The sequence below is a fragment of the Rhinoderma darwinii genome, unplaced genomic scaffold (genome assembly GCF_050947455.1).
Source record: "Rhinoderma darwinii isolate aRhiDar2 unplaced genomic scaffold, aRhiDar2.hap1 Scaffold_1599, whole genome shotgun sequence".
NCBI classification, from domain to species: domain Eukaryota; kingdom Metazoa; phylum Chordata; class Amphibia; order Anura; family Rhinodermatidae; genus Rhinoderma; species Rhinoderma darwinii.
In genome coordinates this window covers 12127-28116 of record NW_027462001.1, presented here as the reverse complement: position 1 = coordinate 28116, position 15990 = coordinate 12127, and the positions used below count along the sequence as shown (strand labels likewise).

Genomic DNA, 15990 nt, shown 5'->3' with positions numbered 1-15990 from the left:
GGGCAACACTGCAACAGCCGGCCGCCAGGCTGTCTTTTTTTTGCACAGCTAGTTGCCTCCAGGAGGCCACAAGAGGGAGACAAGGGACTGCAAAATGGAAAATAGGCATCCACCAACTTTACAGACAACTTCTCCTTGCTCCTACAACCTCCATCCTTGCACAGTTTGTTATTCTTCTAGGTAACATAGTAACAAATCCAAATTGCTGCTCTCTTTGTAGGCAAGCAAGGCTTTGTTGCAACTGCAATTCTTACTTCTTCTTGAAATGTAGGGACGACAGTACATTCCATCACATCCATCTAGTGTACACAGGTAGGTCCATTGTGGCGGGCAGGCGAGCGGGCGGGCTGCTTTATTGGCTGTTTGCTGTTCCCCTACTCCACTCCACTATTTGACTGTTGTGCTGCATCAATCAATCAATCAATCAATCAATCAATCAATCAATCAGTGGCTGGCTCAGGTGCAGCTCTTTAACTTACCTAAAAGGGAGGGCGGAGAGAAGACAAGGAAGGTGAATGAGGTGTTCCAATGTGAAATGCCGGAAACACAGAAACACAGACGACACACAACAAGAGGTGGCAATCTATTCATTAATTGCATTTAATCAATGAGCTCATTATCACTCATGCATTGTCCAACAGGTGTTGAAATAATGGGATTAAAAGGGGAGATCCCTTCAGAAAGACAGAAACAATAGCAAAGACAAAAAACACTTTTGGAATCTGCTTTTAGTCAACACATAAGGAAAGGGTGCACCGGTCCTGGAAATACTGCAATACCAGGTCAATGCGTGGAGTGGACAGAGCAAGCTCTATTTCCATCTCCCTGTTCTAAAAATCCATTTAATATATGGTCCCCAGATAGGGGACGTATCAGATATTAAACTGATAAGAACAGATACTACACTTGATCTTAGCCAAAAGGCCGAGAAGCGATAACCCGAACGGGCCGCGCGTTGCCCGAGCCTGCCCGATACTGCTGTTCAGCCCTTGCAGCGATTCAGCCTACTTCTAGGCAATTCCATGGGGCCCTGCAGGCTCACACACTCACAGCTACACGGGAGGTGAATAAAGGCCGGAGAGGAAGCCAGACAGGATTTGCTTCTTTTGCTTGCACCACAATGCAGTGCTGAAAGAGGAGGAATCTACATAAAAACGCCTTCCTGGCAACGCCCAAATGCCCTGCTGCCATGCAGATAAACACTGGCAGCGGCAGCAAGTGCATGCCCACAGCCACCCCTTGTTCCTTCACACCTTGTATCAGCTGTAATCCAGTCCAGTCCAGTGCTGCCTGCTGAGCAGCACTGACCAACACTGCCTGGGCCCAGGCTTTTATCTCTGAGGCCCCATTATGATGTCAGAAAGCTGGCTCTGGAATCCTGAGGGCTCCACTATGACACGTGCAAAGTTCCGTCTGAACTTTATATAAGACGGTGAGGCTCAGTCAGTCACTCAGTGTTGCCTGAGAGGGCAACACTGCAACAGCCGGCCGCCAGGCTGTCTTTTTTTTGCACAGCTAGTTGCCTCCAGGAGGCCACAAGAGGGAGACAAGGGACTGCAAAATGGAAAATAGGCATCCACCAACTTTACAGACAACTTCTCCTTGCTCCTACAACCTCCATCCTTGCACAGTTTGTTATTCTTCTAGGTAACATAGTAACAAATCCAAATTGCTGCTCTCTTTGTAGGCAAGCAAGGCTTTGTTGCAACTGCAATTCTTACTTCTTCTTGAAATGTAGGGACGACAGTACATTCCATCACATCCATCTAGTGTACACAGGTAGGTCCATTGTGGCGGGCAGGCGAGCGGGCGGGCTGCTTTATTGGCTGTTTGCTGTTCCCCTACTCCACTCCACTATTTGACTGTTGTGCTGCATCAATCAATCAATCAATCAATCAATCAATCAATCAATCAATCAGTGGCTGGCTCAGGTGCAGCTCTTTAACTTACCTAAAAGGGAGGGCGGAGAGAAGACAAGGAAGGTGAATGAGGTGTTCCAATGTGAAATGCCGGAAACACAGAAACACAGACGACACACAACAAGAGGTGGCAATCTATTCATTAATTGCATTTAATCAATGAGCTCATTATCACTCATGCATTGTCCAACAGGTGTTGAAATAATGGGATTAAAAGGGGAGATCCCTTCAGAAAGACAGAAACAATAGCAAAGACAAAAAACACTTTTGGAATCTGCTTTTAGTCAACACATAAGGAAAGGGTGCACCGGTCCTGGAAATACTGCAATACCAGGTCAATGCGTGGAGTGGACAGAGCAAGCTCTATTTCCATCTCCCTGTTCTAAAAATCCATTTAATATATGGTCCCCAGATAGGGGACGTATCAGATATTAAACTGATAAGAACAGATACTACACTTGATCTTAGCCAAAAGGCCGAGAAGCGATAACCCGAACGGGCCGCGCGTTGCCCGAGCCTGCCCGATACTGCTGTTCAGCCCTTGCAGCGATTCAGCCTACTTCTAGGCAATTCCATGGGGCCCTGCAGGCTCACACACTCACAGCTACACGGGAGGTGAATAAAGGCCGGAGAGGAAGCCAGACAGGATTTGCTTCTTTTGCTTGCACCACAATGCAGTGCTGAAAGAGGAGGAATCTACATAAAAACGCCTTCCTGGCAACGCCCAAATGCCCTGCTGCCATGCAGATAAACACTGGCAGCGGCAGCAAGTGCATGCCCACAGCCACCCCTTGTTCCTTCACACCTTGTATCAGCTGTAATCCAGTCCAGTCCAGTGCTGCCTGCTGAGCAGCACTGACCAACACTGCCTGGGCCCAGGCTTTTATCTCTGAGGCCCCATTATGATGTCAGAAAGCTGGCTCTGGAATCCTGAGGGCTCCACTATGACACGTGCAAAGTTCCGTCTGAACTTTATATAAGACGGTGAGGCTCAGTCAGTCACTCAGTGTTGCCTGAGAGGGCAACACTGCAACAGCCGGCCGCCAGGCTGTCTTTTTTTTGCACAGCTAGTTGCCTCCAGGAGGCCACAAGAGGGAGACAAGGGACTGCAAAATGGAAAATAGGCATCCACCAACTTTACAGACAACTTCTCCTTGCTCCTACAACCTCCATCCTTGCACAGTTTGTTATTCTTCTAGGTAACATAGTAACAAATCCAAATTGCTGCTCTCTTTGTAGGCAAGCAAGGCTTTGTTGCAACTGCAATTCTTACTTCTTCTTGAAATGTAGGGACGACAGTACATTCCATCACATCCATCTAGTGTACACATGTAGGTCCATTGTGGCGGGCAGGCGAGCGGGCGGGCTGCTTTATTGGCTGTTTGCTGTTCCCCTACTCCACTCCACTATTTGACTGTTGTGCTGCATCAATCAATCAATCAATCAATCAATCAATCAATCAATCAATCAATCAATCAGTGGCTGGCTCAGGTGCAGCTCTTTAACTTACCTAAAAGGGAGGGCGGAGAGAAGACAAGGAAGGTGAATGAGGTGTTCCAATGTGAAATGCCGGAAACACAGAAACACAGACGACACACAACAAGAGGTGGCAATCTATTCATTAATTGCATTTAATCAATGAGCTCATTATCACTCATGCATTGTCCAACAGGTGTTGAAATAATGGGATTAAAAGGGGAGATCCCTTCAGAAAGACAGAAACAATAGCAAAGACAAAAAACACTTTTGGAATCTGCTTTTAGTCAACACATAAGGAAAGGGTGCACCGGTCCTGGAAATACTGCAATACCAGGTCAATGCGTGGAGTGGACAGAGCAAGCTCTATTTCCATCTCCCTGTTCTAAAAATCCATTTAATATATGGTCCCCAGATAGGGGACGTATCAGATATTAAACTGATAAGAACAGATACTACACTTGATCTTAGCCAAAAGGCCGAGAAGCGATAACCCGAACGGGCCGCGCGTTGCCCGAGCCTGCCCGATACTGCTGTTCAGCCCTTGCAGCGATTCAGCCTACTTCTAGGCAATTCCATGGGGCCCTGCAGGCTCACACACTCACAGCTACACGGGAGGTGAATAAAGGCCGGAGAGGAAGCCAGACAGGATTTGCTTCTTTTGCTTGCACCACAATGCAGTGCTGAAAGAGGAGGAATCTACATAAAAACGCCTTCCTGGCAACGCCCAAATGCCCTGCTGCCATGCAGATAAACACTGGCAGCGGCAGCAAGTGCATGCCCACAGCCACCCCTTGTTCCTTCACACCTTGTATCAGCTGTAATCCAGTCCAGTCCAGTGCTGCCTGCTGAGCAGCACTGACCAACACTGCCTGGGCCCAGGCTTTTATCTCTGAGGCCCCATTATGATGTCAGAAAGCTGGCTCTGGAATCCTGAGGGCTCCACTATGACACGTGCAAAGTTCCGTCTGAACTTTATATAAGACGGTGAGGCTCAGTCAGTCACTCAGTGTTGCCTGAGAGGGCAACACTGCAACAGCCGGCCGCCAGGCTGTCTTTTTTTTGCACAGCTAGTTGCCTCCAGGAGGCCACAAGAGGGAGACAAGGGACTGCAAAATGGAAAATAGGCATCCACCAACTTTACAGACAACTTCTCCTTGCTCCTACAACCTCCATCCTTGCACAGTTTGTTATTCTTCTAGGTAACATAGTAACAAATCCAAATTGCTGCTCTCTTTGTAGGCAAGCAAGGCTTTGTTGCAACTGCAATTCTTACTTCTTCTTGAAATGTAGGGACGACAGTACATTCCATCACATCCATCTAGTGTACACAGGTAGGTCCATTGTGGCGGGCAGGCGAGCGGGCGGGCTGCTTTATTGGCTGTTTGCTGTTCCCCTACTCCACTCCACTATTTGACTGTTGTGCTGCATCAATCAATCAATCAATCAATCAATCAATCAATCAATCAATCAATCAGTGGCTGGCTCAGGTGCAGCTCTTTAACTTACCTAAAAGGGAGGGCGGAGAGAAGACAAGGAAGGTGAATGAGGTGTTCCAATGTGAAATGCCGGAAACACAGAAACACAGACGACACACAACAAGAGGTGGCAATCTATTCATTAATTGCATTTAATCAATGAGCTCATTATCACTCATGCATTGTCCAACAGGTGTTGAAATAATGGGCTTAAAAGGGGAGATCCCTTCAGAAAGACAGAAACAATAGCAAAGACAAAAAACACTTTTGGAATCTGCTTTTAGTCAACACATAAGGAAAGGGTGCACCGGTCCTGGAAATACTGCAATACCAGGTCAATGCGTGGAGTGGACAGAGCAAGCTCTATTTCCATCTCCCTGTTCTAAAAATCCATTTAATATATGGTCCCCAGATAGGGGACGTATCAGATATTAAACTGATAAGAACAGATACTACACTTGATCTTAGCCAAAAGGCCGAGAAGCGATAACCCGAACGGGCCGCGCGTTGCCCGAGCCTGCCCGATACTGCTGTTCAGCCCTTGCAGCGATTCAGCCTACTTCTAGGCAATTCCATGGGGCCCTGCAGGCTCACACACTCACAGCTACACGGGAGGTGAATAAAGGCCGGAGAGGAAGCCAGACAGGATTTGCTTCTTTTGCTTGCACCACAATGCAGTGCTGAAAGAGGAGGAATCTACATAAAAACGCCTTCCTGGCAACGCCCAAATGCCCTGCTGCCATGCAGATAAACACTGGCAGCGGCAGCAAGTGCATGCCCACAGCCACCCCTTGTTCCTTCACACCTTGTATCAGCTGTAATCCAGTCCAGTCCAGTGCTGCCTGCTGAGCAGCACTGACCAACACTGCCTGGGCCCAGGCTTTTATCTCTGAGGCCCCATTATGATGTCAGAAAGCTGGCTCTGGAATCCTGAGGGCTCCACTATGACACGTGCAAAGTTCCGTCTGAACTTTATATAAGACGGTGAGGCTCAGTCAGTCACTCAGTGTTGCCTGAGAGGGCAACACTGCAACAGCCGGCCGCCAGGCTGTCTTTTTTTTGCACAGCTAGTTGCCTCCAGGAGGCCACAAGAGGGAGACAAGGGACTGCAAAATGGAAAATAGGCATCCACCAACTTTACAGACAACTTCTCCTTGCTCCTACAACCTCCATCCTTGCACAGTTTGTTATTCTTCTAGGTAACATAGTAACAAATCCAAATTGCTGCTCTCTTTGTAGGCAAGCAAGGCTTTGTTGCAACTGCAATTCTTACGTCTTCTTGAAATGTAGGGACGACAGTACATTCCATCACATCCATCTAGTGTACACAGGTAGGTCCATTGTGGCGGGCAGGCGAGCGGGCGGGCTGCTTTATTGGCTGTTTGCTGTTCCCCTACTCCACTCCACTATTTGACTGTTGTGCTGCATCAATCAATCAATCAATCAATCAATCAATCAATCAATCAATCAATCAATCAATCAGTGGCTGGCTCAGGTGCAGCTCTTTAACTTACCTAAAAGGGAGGGCGGAGAGAAGACAAGGAAGGTGAATGAGGTGTTCCAATGTGAAATGCCGGAAACACAGAAACACAGACGACACACAACAAGAGGTGGCAATCTATTCATTAATTGCATTTAATCAATGAGCTCATTATCACTCATGCATTGTCCAACAGGTGTTGAAATAATGGGATTAAAAGGGGAGATCCCTTCAGAAAGACAGAAACAATAGCAAAGACAAAAAACACTTTTGGAATCTGCTTTTAGTCAACACATAAGGAAAGGGTGCACCGGTCCTGGAAATACTGCAATACCAGGTCAATGCGTGGAGTGGACAGAGCAAGCTCTATTTCCATCTCCCTGTTCTAAAAATCCATTTAATATATGGTCCCCAGATAGGGGACGTATCAGATATTAAACTGATAAGAACAGATACTACACTTGATCTTAGCCAAAAGGCCGAGAAGCGATAACCCGAACGGGCCGCGCGTTGCCCGAGCCTGCCCGATACTGCTGTTCAGCCCTTGCAGCGATTCAGCCTACTTCTAGGCAATTCCATGGGGCCCTGCAGGCTCACACACTCACAGCTACACGGGAGGTGAATAAAGGCCGGAGAGGAAGCCAGACAGGATTTGCTTCTTTTGCTTGCACCACAATGCAGTGCTGAAAGAGGAGGAATCTACATAAAAACGCCTTCCTGGCAACGCCCAAATGCCCTGCTGCCATGCAGATAAACACTGGCAGCGGCAGCAAGTGCATGCCCACAGCCACCCCTTGTTCCTTCACACCTTGTATCAGCTGTAATCCAGTCCAGTCCAGTGCTGCCTGCTGAGCAGCACTGACCAACACTGCCTGGGCCCAGGCTTTTATCTCTGAGGCCCCATTATGATGTCAGAAAGCTGGCTCTGGAATCCTGAGGGCTCCACTATGACACGTGCAAAGTTCCGTCTGAACTTTATATAAGACGGTGAGGCTCAGTCAGTCACTCAGTGTTGCCTGAGAGGGCAACACTGCAACAGCCGGCCGCCAGGCTGTCTTTTTTTTGCACAGCTAGTTGCCTCCAGGAGGCCACAAGAGGGAGACAAGGGACTGCAAAATGGAAAATAGGCATCCACCAACTTTACAGACAACTTCTCCTTGCTCCTACAACCTCCATCCTTGCACAGTTTGTTATTCTTCTAGGTAACATAGTAACAAATCCAAATTGCTGCTCTCTTTGTAGGCAAGCAAGGCTTTGTTGCAACTGCAATTCTTACTTCTTCTTGAAATGTAGGGACGACAGTACATTCCATCACATCCATCTAGTGTACACAGGTAGGTCCATTGTGGCGGGCAGGCGAGCGGGCGGGCTGCTTTATTGGCTGTTTGCTGTTCCCCTACTCCACTCCACTATTTGACTGTTGTGCTGCATCAATCAATCAATCAATCAATCAATCAATCAATCAATCAATCAATCAATCAGTGGCTGGCTCAGGTGCAGCTCTTTAACTTACCTAAAAGGGAGGGCGGAGAGAAGACAAGGAAGGTGAATGAGGTGTTCCAATGTGAAATGCCGGAAACACAGAAACACAGACGACACACAACAAGAGGTGGCAATCTATTCATTAATTGCATTTAATCAATGAGCTCATTATCACTCATGCATTGTCCAACAGGTGTTGAAATAATGGGCTTAAAAGGGGAGATCCCTTCAGAAAGACAGAAACAATAGCAAAGACAAAAAACACTTTTGGAATCTGCTTTTAGTCAACACATAAGGAAAGGGTGCACCGGTCCTGGAAATACTGCAATACCAGGTCAATGCGTGGAGTGGACAGAGCAAGCTCTATTTCCATCTCCCTGTTCTAAAAATCCATTTAATATATGGTCCCCAGATAGGGGACGTATCAGATATTAAACTGATAAGAACAGATACTACACTTGATCTTAGCCAAAAGGCCGAGAAGCGATAACCCGAACGGGCCGCGCGTTGCCCGAGCCTGCCCGATACTGCTGTTCAGCCCTTGCAGCGATTCAGCCTACTTCTAGGCAATTCCATGGGGCCCTGCAGGCTCACACACTCACAGCTACACGGGAGGTGAATAAAGGCCGGAGAGGAAGCCAGACAGGATTTGCTTCTTTTGCTTGCACCACAATGCAGTGCTGAAAGAGGAGGAATCTACATAAAAACGCCTTCCTGGCAACGCCCAAATGCCCTGCTGCCATGCAGATAAACACTGGCAGCGGCAGCAAGTGCATGCCCACAGCCACCCCTTGTTCCTTCACACCTTGTATCAGCTGTAATCCAGTCCAGTCCAGTGCTGCCTGCTGAGCAGCACTGACCAACACTGCCTGGGCCCAGGCTTTTATCTCTGAGGCCCCATTATGATGTCAGAAAGCTGGCTCTGGAATCCTGAGGGCTCCACTATGACACGTGCAAAGTTCCGTCTGAACTTTATATAAGACGGTGAGGCTCAGTCAGTCACTCAGTGTTGCCTGAGAGGGCAACACTGCAACAGCCGGCCGCCAGGCTGTCTTTTTTTTGCACAGCTAGTTGCCTCCAGGAGGCCACAAGAGGGAGACAAGGGACTGCAAAATGGAAAATAGGCATCCACCAACTTTACAGACAACTTCTCCTTGCTCCTACAACCTCCATCCTTGCACAGTTTGTTATTCTTCTAGGTAACATAGTAACAAATCCAAATTGCTGCTCTCTTTGTAGGCAAGCAAGGCTTTGTTGCAACTGCAATTCTTACTTCTTCTTGAAATGTAGGGACGACAGTACATTCCATCACATCCATCTAGTGTACACAGGTAGGTCCATTGTGGCGGGCAGGCGAGCGGGCGGGCTGCTTTATTGGCTGTTTGCTGTTCCCCTACTCCACTCCACTATTTGACTGTTGTGCTGCATCAATCAATCAATCAATCAATCAATCAATCAATCAATCAATCAATCAATCAGTGGCTGGCTCAGGTGCAGCTCTTTAACTTACCTAAAAGGGAGGGCGGAGAGAAGACAAGGAAGGTGAATGAGGTGTTCCAATGTGAAATGCCGGAAACACAGAAACACAGACGACACACAACAAGAGGTGGCAATCTATTCATTAATTGCATTTAATCAATGAGCTCATTATCACTCATGCATTGTCCAACAGGTGTTGAAATAATGGGATTAAAAGGGGAGATCCCTTCAGAAAGACAGAAACAATAGCAAAGACAAAAAACACTTTTGGAATCTGCTTTTAGTCAACACATAAGGAAAGGGTGCACCGGTCCTGGAAATACTGCAATACCAGGTCAATGCGTGGAGTGGACAGAGCAAGCTCTATTTCCATCTCCCTGTTCTAAAAATCCATTTAATATATGGTCCCCAGATAGGGGACGTATCAGATATTAAACTGATAAGAACAGATACTACACTTGATCTTAGCCAAAAGGCCGAGAAGCGATAACCCGAACGGGCCGCGCGTTGCCCGAGCCTGCCCGATACTGCTGTTCAGCCCTTGCAGCGATTCAGCCTACTTCTAGGCAATTCCATGGGGCCCTGCAGGCTCACACACTCACAGCTACACGGGAGGTGAATAAAGGCCGGAGAGGAAGCCAGACAGGATTTGCTTCTTTTGCTTGCACCACAATGCAGTGCTGAAAGAGGAGGAATCTACATAAAAACGCCTTCCTGGCAACGCCCAAATGCCCTGCTGCCATGCAGATAAACACTGGCAGCGGCAGCAAGTGCATGCCCACAGCCACCCCTTGTTCCTTCACACCTTGTATCAGCTGTAATCCAGTCCAGTCCAGTGCTGCCTGCTGAGCAGCACTGACCAACACTGCCTGGGCCCAGGCTTTTATCTCTGAGGCCCCATTATGATGTCAGAAAGCTGGCTCTGGAATCCTGAGGGCTCCACTATGACACGTGCAAAGTTCCGTCTGAACTTTATATAAGACGGTGAGGCTCAGTCAGTCACTCAGTGTTGCCTGAGAGGGCAACACTGCAACAGCCGGCCGCCAGGCTGTCTTTTTTTTGCACAGCTAGTTGCCTCCAGGAGGCCACAAGAGGGAGACAAGGGACTGCAAAATGGAAAATAGGCATCCACCAACTTTACAGACAACTTCTCCTTGCTCCTACAACCTCCATCCTTGCACAGTTTGTTATTCTTCTAGGTAATATAGTAACAAATCCAAATTGCTGCTCTCTTTGTAGGCAAGCAAGGCTTTGTTGCAACTGCAATTCTTACTTCTTCTTGAAATGTAGGGACGACAGTACATTCCATCACATCCATCTAGTGTACACAGGTAGGTCCATTGTGGCGGGCAGGCGAGCGGGCGGGCTGCTTTATTGGCTGTTTGCTGTTCCCCTACTCCACTCCACTATTTGACTGTTGTGCTGCATCAATCAATCAATCAATCAATCAATCAATCAATCAATCAATCAATCAATCAATCAATCAGTGGCTGGCTCAGGTGCAGCTCTTTAACTTACCTAAAAGGGAGGGCGGAGAGAAGACAAGGAAGGTGAATGAGGTGTTCCAATGTGAAATGCCGGAAACACAGAAACACAGACGACACACAACAAGAGGTGGCAATCTATTCATTAATTGCATTTAATCAATGAGCTCATTATCACTCATGCATTGTCCAACAGGTGTTGAAATAATGGGATTAAAAGGGGAGATCCCTTCAGAAAGACAGAAACAATAGCAAAGACAAAAAACACTTTTGGAATCTGCTTTTAGTCAACACATAAGGAAAGGGTGCACCGGTCCTGGAAATACTGCAATACCAGGTCAATGCGTGGAGTGGACAGAGCAAGCTCTATTTCCATCTCCCTGTTCTAAAAATCCATTTAATATATGGTCCCCAGATAGGGGACGTATCAGATATTAAACTGATAAGAACAGATACTACACTTGATCTTAGCCAAAAGGCCGAGAAGCGATAACCCGAACGGGCCGCGCGTTGCCCGAGCCTGCCCGATACTGCTGTTCAGCCCTTGCAGCGATTCAGCCTACTTCTAGGCAATTCCATGGGGCCCTGCAGGCTCACACACTCACAGCTACACGGGAGGTGAATAAAGGCCGGAGAGGAAGCCAGACAGGATTTGCTTCTTTTGCTTGCACCACAATGCAGTGCTGAAAGAGGAGGAATCTACATAAAAACGCCTTCCTGGCAACGCCCAAATGCCCTGCTGCCATGCAGATAAACACTGGCAGCGGCAGCAAGTGCATGCCCACAGCCACCCCTTGTTCCTTCACACCTTGTATCAGCTGTAATCCAGTCCAGTCCAGTGCTGCCTGCTGAGCAGCACTGACCAACACTGCCTGGGCCCAGGCTTTTATCTCTGAGGCCCCATTATGATGTCAGAAAGCTGGCTCTGGAATCCTGAGGGCTCCACTATGACACGTGCAAAGTTCCGTCTGAACTTTATATAAGACGGTGAGGCTCAGTCAGTCACTCAGTGTTGCCTGAGAGGGCAACACTGCAACAGCCGGCCGCCAGGCTGTCTTTTTTTTGCACAGCTAGTTGCCTCCAGGAGGCCACAAGAGGGAGACAAGGGACTGCAAAATGGAAAATAGGCATCCACCAACTTTACAGACAACTTCTCCTTGCTCCTACAACCTCCATCCTTGCACAGTTTGTTATTCTTCTAGGTAATATAGTAACAAATCCAAATTGCTGCTCTCTTTGTAGGCAAGCAAGGCTTTGTTGCAACTGCAATTCTTACTTCTTCTTGAAATGTAGGGACGACAGTACATTCCATCACATCCATCTAGTGTACACAGGTAGGTCCATTGTGGCGGGCAGGCGAGCGGGCGGGCTGCTTTATTGGCTGTTTGCTGTTCCCCTACTCCACTCCACTATTTGACTGTTGTGCTGCATCAATCAATCAATCAATCAATCAATCAATCAATCAATCAATCAATCAATCAGTGGCTGGCTCAGGTGCAGCTCTTTAACTTACCTAAAAGGGAGGGCGGAGAGAAGACAAGGAAGGTGAATGAGGTGTTCCAATGTGAAATGCCGGAAACACAGAAACACAGACGACACACAACAAGAGGTGGCAATCTATTCATTAATTGCATTTAATCAATGAGCTCATTATCACTCATGCATTGTCCAACAGGTGTTGAAATAATGGGATTAAAAGGGGAGATCCCTTCAGAAAGACAGAAACAATAGCAAAGACAAAAAACACTTTTGGAATCTGCTTTTAGTCAACACATAAGGAAAGGGTGCACCGGTCCTGGAAATACTGCAATACCAGGTCAATGCGTGGAGTGGACAGAGCAAGCTCTATTTCCATCTCCCTGTTCTAAAAATCCATTTAATATATGGTCCCCAGATAGGGGACGTATCAGATATTAAACTGATAAGAACAGATACTACACTTGATCTTAGCCAAAAGGCCGAGAAGCGATAACCCGAACGGGCCGCGCGTTGCCCGAGCCTGCCCGATACTGCTGTTCAGCCCTTGCAGCGATTCAGCCTACTTCTAGGCAATTCCATGGGGCCCTGCAGGCTCACACACTCACAGCTACACGGGAGGTGAATAAAGGCCGGAGAGGAAGCCAGACAGGATTTGCTTCTTTTGCTTGCACCACAATGCAGTGCTGAAAGAGGAGGAATCTACATAAAAACGCCTTCCTGGCAACGCCCAAATGCCCTGCTGCCATGCAGATAAACACTGGCAGCGGCAGCAAGTGCATGCCCACAGCCACCCCTTGTTCCTTCACACCTTGTATCAGCTGTAATCCAGTCCAGTCCAGTGCTGCCTGCTGAGCAGCACTGACCAACACTGCCTGGGCCCAGGCTTTTATCTCTGAGGCCCCATTATGATGTCAGAAAGCTGGCTCTGGAATCCTGAGGGCTCCACTATGACACGTGCAAAGTTCCGTCTGAACTTTATATAAGACGGTGAGGCTCAGTCAGTCACTCAGTGTTGCCTGAGAGGGCAACACTGCAACAGCCGGCCGCCAGGCTGTCTTTTTTTTGCACAGCTAGTTGCCTCCAGGAGGCCACAAGAGGGAGACAAGGGACTGCAAAATGGAAAATAGGCATCCACCAACTTTACAGACAACTTCTCCTTGCTCCTACAACCTCCATCCTTGCACAGTTTGTTATTCTTCTAGGTAACATAGTAACAAATCCAAATTGCTGCTCTCTTTGTAGGCAAGCAAGGCTTTGTTGCAACTGCAATTCTTACTTCTTCTTGAAATGTAGGGACGACAGTACATTCCATCACATCCATCTAGTGTACACAGGTAGGTCCATTGTGGCGGGCAGGCGAGCGGGCGGGCTGCTTTATTGGCTGTTTGCTGTTCCCCTACTCCACTCCACTATTTGACTGTTGTGCTGCATCAATCAATCAATCAATCAATCAATCAATCAATCAATCAATCAATCAATCAGTGGCTGGCTCAGGTGCAGCTCTTTAACTTACCTAAAAGGGAGGGCGGAGAGAAGACAAGGAAGGTGAATGAGGTGTTCCAATGTGAAATGCCGGAAACACAGAAACACAGACGACACACAACAAGAGGTGGCAATCTATTCATTAATTGCATTTAATCAATGAGCTCATTATCACTCATGCATTGTCCAACAGGTGTTGAAATAATGGGATTAAAAGGGGAGATCCCTTCAGAAAGACAGAAACAATAGCAAAGACAAAAAACACTTTTGGAATCTGCTTTTAGTCAACACATAAGGAAAGGGTGCACCGGTCCTGGAAATACTGCAATACCAGGTCAATGCGTGGAGTGGACAGAGCAAGCTCTATTTCCATCTCCCTGTTCTAAAAATCCATTTAATATATGGTCCCCAGATAGGGGACGTATCAGATATTAAACTGATAAGAACAGATACTACACTTGATCTTAGCCAAAAGGCCGAGAAGCGATAACCCGAACGGGCCGCGCGTTGCCCGAGCCTGCCCGATACTGCTGTTCAGCCCTTGCAGCGATTCAGCCTACTTCTAGGCAATTCCATGGGGCCCTGCAGGCTCACACACTCACAGCTACACGGGAGGTGAATAAAGGCCGGAGAGGAAGCCAGACAGGATTTGCTTCTTTTGCTTGCACCACAATGCAGTGCTGAAAGAGGAGGAATCTACATAAAAACGCCTTCCTGGCAACGCCCAAATGCCCTGCTGCCATGCAGATAAACACTGGCAGCGGCAGCAAGTGCATGCCCACAGCCACCCCTTGTTCCTTCACACCTTGTATCAGCTGTAATCCAGTCCAGTCCAGTGCTGCCTGCTGAGCAGCACTGACCAACACTGCCTGGGCCCAGGCTTTTATCTCTGAGGCCCCATTATGATGTCAGAAAGCTGGCTCTGGAATCCTGAGGGCTCCACTATGACACGTGCAAAGTTCCGTCTGAACTTTATATAAGACGGTGAGGCTCAGTCAGTCACTCAGTGTTGCCTGAGAGGGCAACACTGCAACAGCCGGCCGCCAGGCTGTCTTTTTTTTGCACAGCTAGTTGCCTCCAGGAGGCCACAAGAGGGAGACAAGGGACTGCAAAATGGAAAATAGGCATCCACCAACTTTACAGACAACTTCTCCTTGCTCCTACAACCTCCATCCTTGCACAGTTTGTTATTCTTCTAGGTAACATAGTAACAAATCCAAATTGCTGCTCTCTTTGTAGGCAAGCAAGGCTTTGTTGCAACTGCAATTCTTACTTCTTCTTGAAATGTAGGGACGACAGTACATTCCATCACATCCATCTAGTGTACACAGGTAGGTCCATTGTGGCGGGCAGGCGAGCGGGCGGGCTGCTTTATTGGCTGTTTGCTGTTCCCCTACTCCACTCCACTATTTGACTGTTGTGCTGCATCAATCAATCAATCAATCAATCAATCAATCAATCAATCAATCAATCAATCAATCAATCAATCAGTGGCTGGCTCAGGTGCAGCTCTTTAACTTACCTAAAAGGGAGGGCGGAGAGAAGACAAGGAAGGTGAATGAGGTGTTCCAATGTGAAATGCCGGAAACACAGAAACACAGACGACACACAACAAGAGGTGGCAATCTATTCATTAATTGCATTTAATCAATGAGCTCATTATCACTCATGCATTGTCCAACAGGTGTTGAAATAATGGGATTAAAAGGGGAGATCCCTTCAGAAAGACAGAAACAATAGCAAAGACAAAAAACACTTTTGGAATCTGCTTTTAGTCAACACATAAGGAAAGGGTGCACCGGTCCTGGAAATACTGCAATACCAGGTCAATGCGTGGAGTGGACAGAGCAAGCTCTATTTCCATCTCCCTGTTCTAAAAATCCATTTAATATATGGTCCCCAGATAGGGGACGTATCAGATATTAAACTGATAAGAACAGATACTACACTTGATCTTAGCCAAAAGGCCGAGAAGCGATAACCCGAACGGGCCGCGCGTTGCCCGAGCCTGCCCGATACTGCTGTTCAGCCCTTGCAGCGATTCAGCCTACTTCTAGGCAATTCCATGGGGCCCTGCAGGCTCACACACTCACAGCTACACGGGAGGTGAATAAAGGCCGGAGAGGAAGCCAGACAGGATTTGCTTCTTTTGCTTGCACCACAATGCAGTGCTGAAAGAGGAGGAATCTACATAAAAACGCCTTCCTGGCAACGCCCAAATGCCCTGCTGC

General features: G+C 47.7%; 11 non-coding genes across 11 annotated transcripts; all 11 read right to left on the bottom strand.

Annotated features, from left to right (window-relative positions):
- Positions 1-745: 745 nt before the first annotated feature.
- LOC142699490 (U2 spliceosomal RNA) lies at positions 746-936 on the bottom strand. Its single transcript, XR_012866312.1, has one exon. It is a non-coding gene; the product is annotated as a U2 spliceosomal RNA (small nuclear RNA).
- Positions 937-2216: 1280 nt separating this feature from the next.
- On the bottom strand, positions 2217-2407 carry LOC142699489 (U2 spliceosomal RNA). Its single transcript, XR_012866311.1, has one exon. It is a non-coding gene; the product is annotated as a U2 spliceosomal RNA (small nuclear RNA).
- Positions 2408-3695: 1288 nt separating this feature from the next.
- LOC142699488 (U2 spliceosomal RNA) lies at positions 3696-3886 on the bottom strand. Its single transcript, XR_012866310.1, has one exon. It is a non-coding gene; the product is annotated as a U2 spliceosomal RNA (small nuclear RNA).
- A 1284-nt stretch (positions 3887-5170) lies between these two features.
- LOC142699485 (U2 spliceosomal RNA) lies at positions 5171-5361 on the bottom strand. The gene has a single exon (XR_012866308.1). It is a non-coding gene; the product is annotated as a U2 spliceosomal RNA (small nuclear RNA).
- A 1292-nt stretch (positions 5362-6653) lies between these two features.
- LOC142699484 (U2 spliceosomal RNA) lies at positions 6654-6844 on the bottom strand. The gene has a single exon (XR_012866307.1). It is a non-coding gene; the product is annotated as a U2 spliceosomal RNA (small nuclear RNA).
- Positions 6845-8132: 1288 nt separating this feature from the next.
- Positions 8133-8323, bottom strand: LOC142699483 (U2 spliceosomal RNA). The gene has a single exon (XR_012866306.1). It is a non-coding gene; the product is annotated as a U2 spliceosomal RNA (small nuclear RNA).
- A 1288-nt stretch (positions 8324-9611) lies between these two features.
- Positions 9612-9802, bottom strand: LOC142699482 (U2 spliceosomal RNA). The gene has a single exon (XR_012866305.1). It is a non-coding gene; the product is annotated as a U2 spliceosomal RNA (small nuclear RNA).
- Positions 9803-11098: 1296 nt separating this feature from the next.
- On the bottom strand, positions 11099-11289 carry LOC142699481 (U2 spliceosomal RNA). Its single transcript, XR_012866304.1, has one exon. It is a non-coding gene; the product is annotated as a U2 spliceosomal RNA (small nuclear RNA).
- A 1288-nt stretch (positions 11290-12577) lies between these two features.
- Positions 12578-12768, bottom strand: LOC142699480 (U2 spliceosomal RNA). The gene has a single exon (XR_012866303.1). It is a non-coding gene; the product is annotated as a U2 spliceosomal RNA (small nuclear RNA).
- Positions 12769-14056: 1288 nt separating this feature from the next.
- Positions 14057-14247, bottom strand: LOC142699479 (U2 spliceosomal RNA). The gene has a single exon (XR_012866302.1). It is a non-coding gene; the product is annotated as a U2 spliceosomal RNA (small nuclear RNA).
- A 1300-nt stretch (positions 14248-15547) lies between these two features.
- On the bottom strand, positions 15548-15738 carry LOC142699478 (U2 spliceosomal RNA). Its single transcript, XR_012866301.1, has one exon. It is a non-coding gene; the product is annotated as a U2 spliceosomal RNA (small nuclear RNA).
- Between the last annotated feature and the right edge of the window lie 252 nt (positions 15739-15990).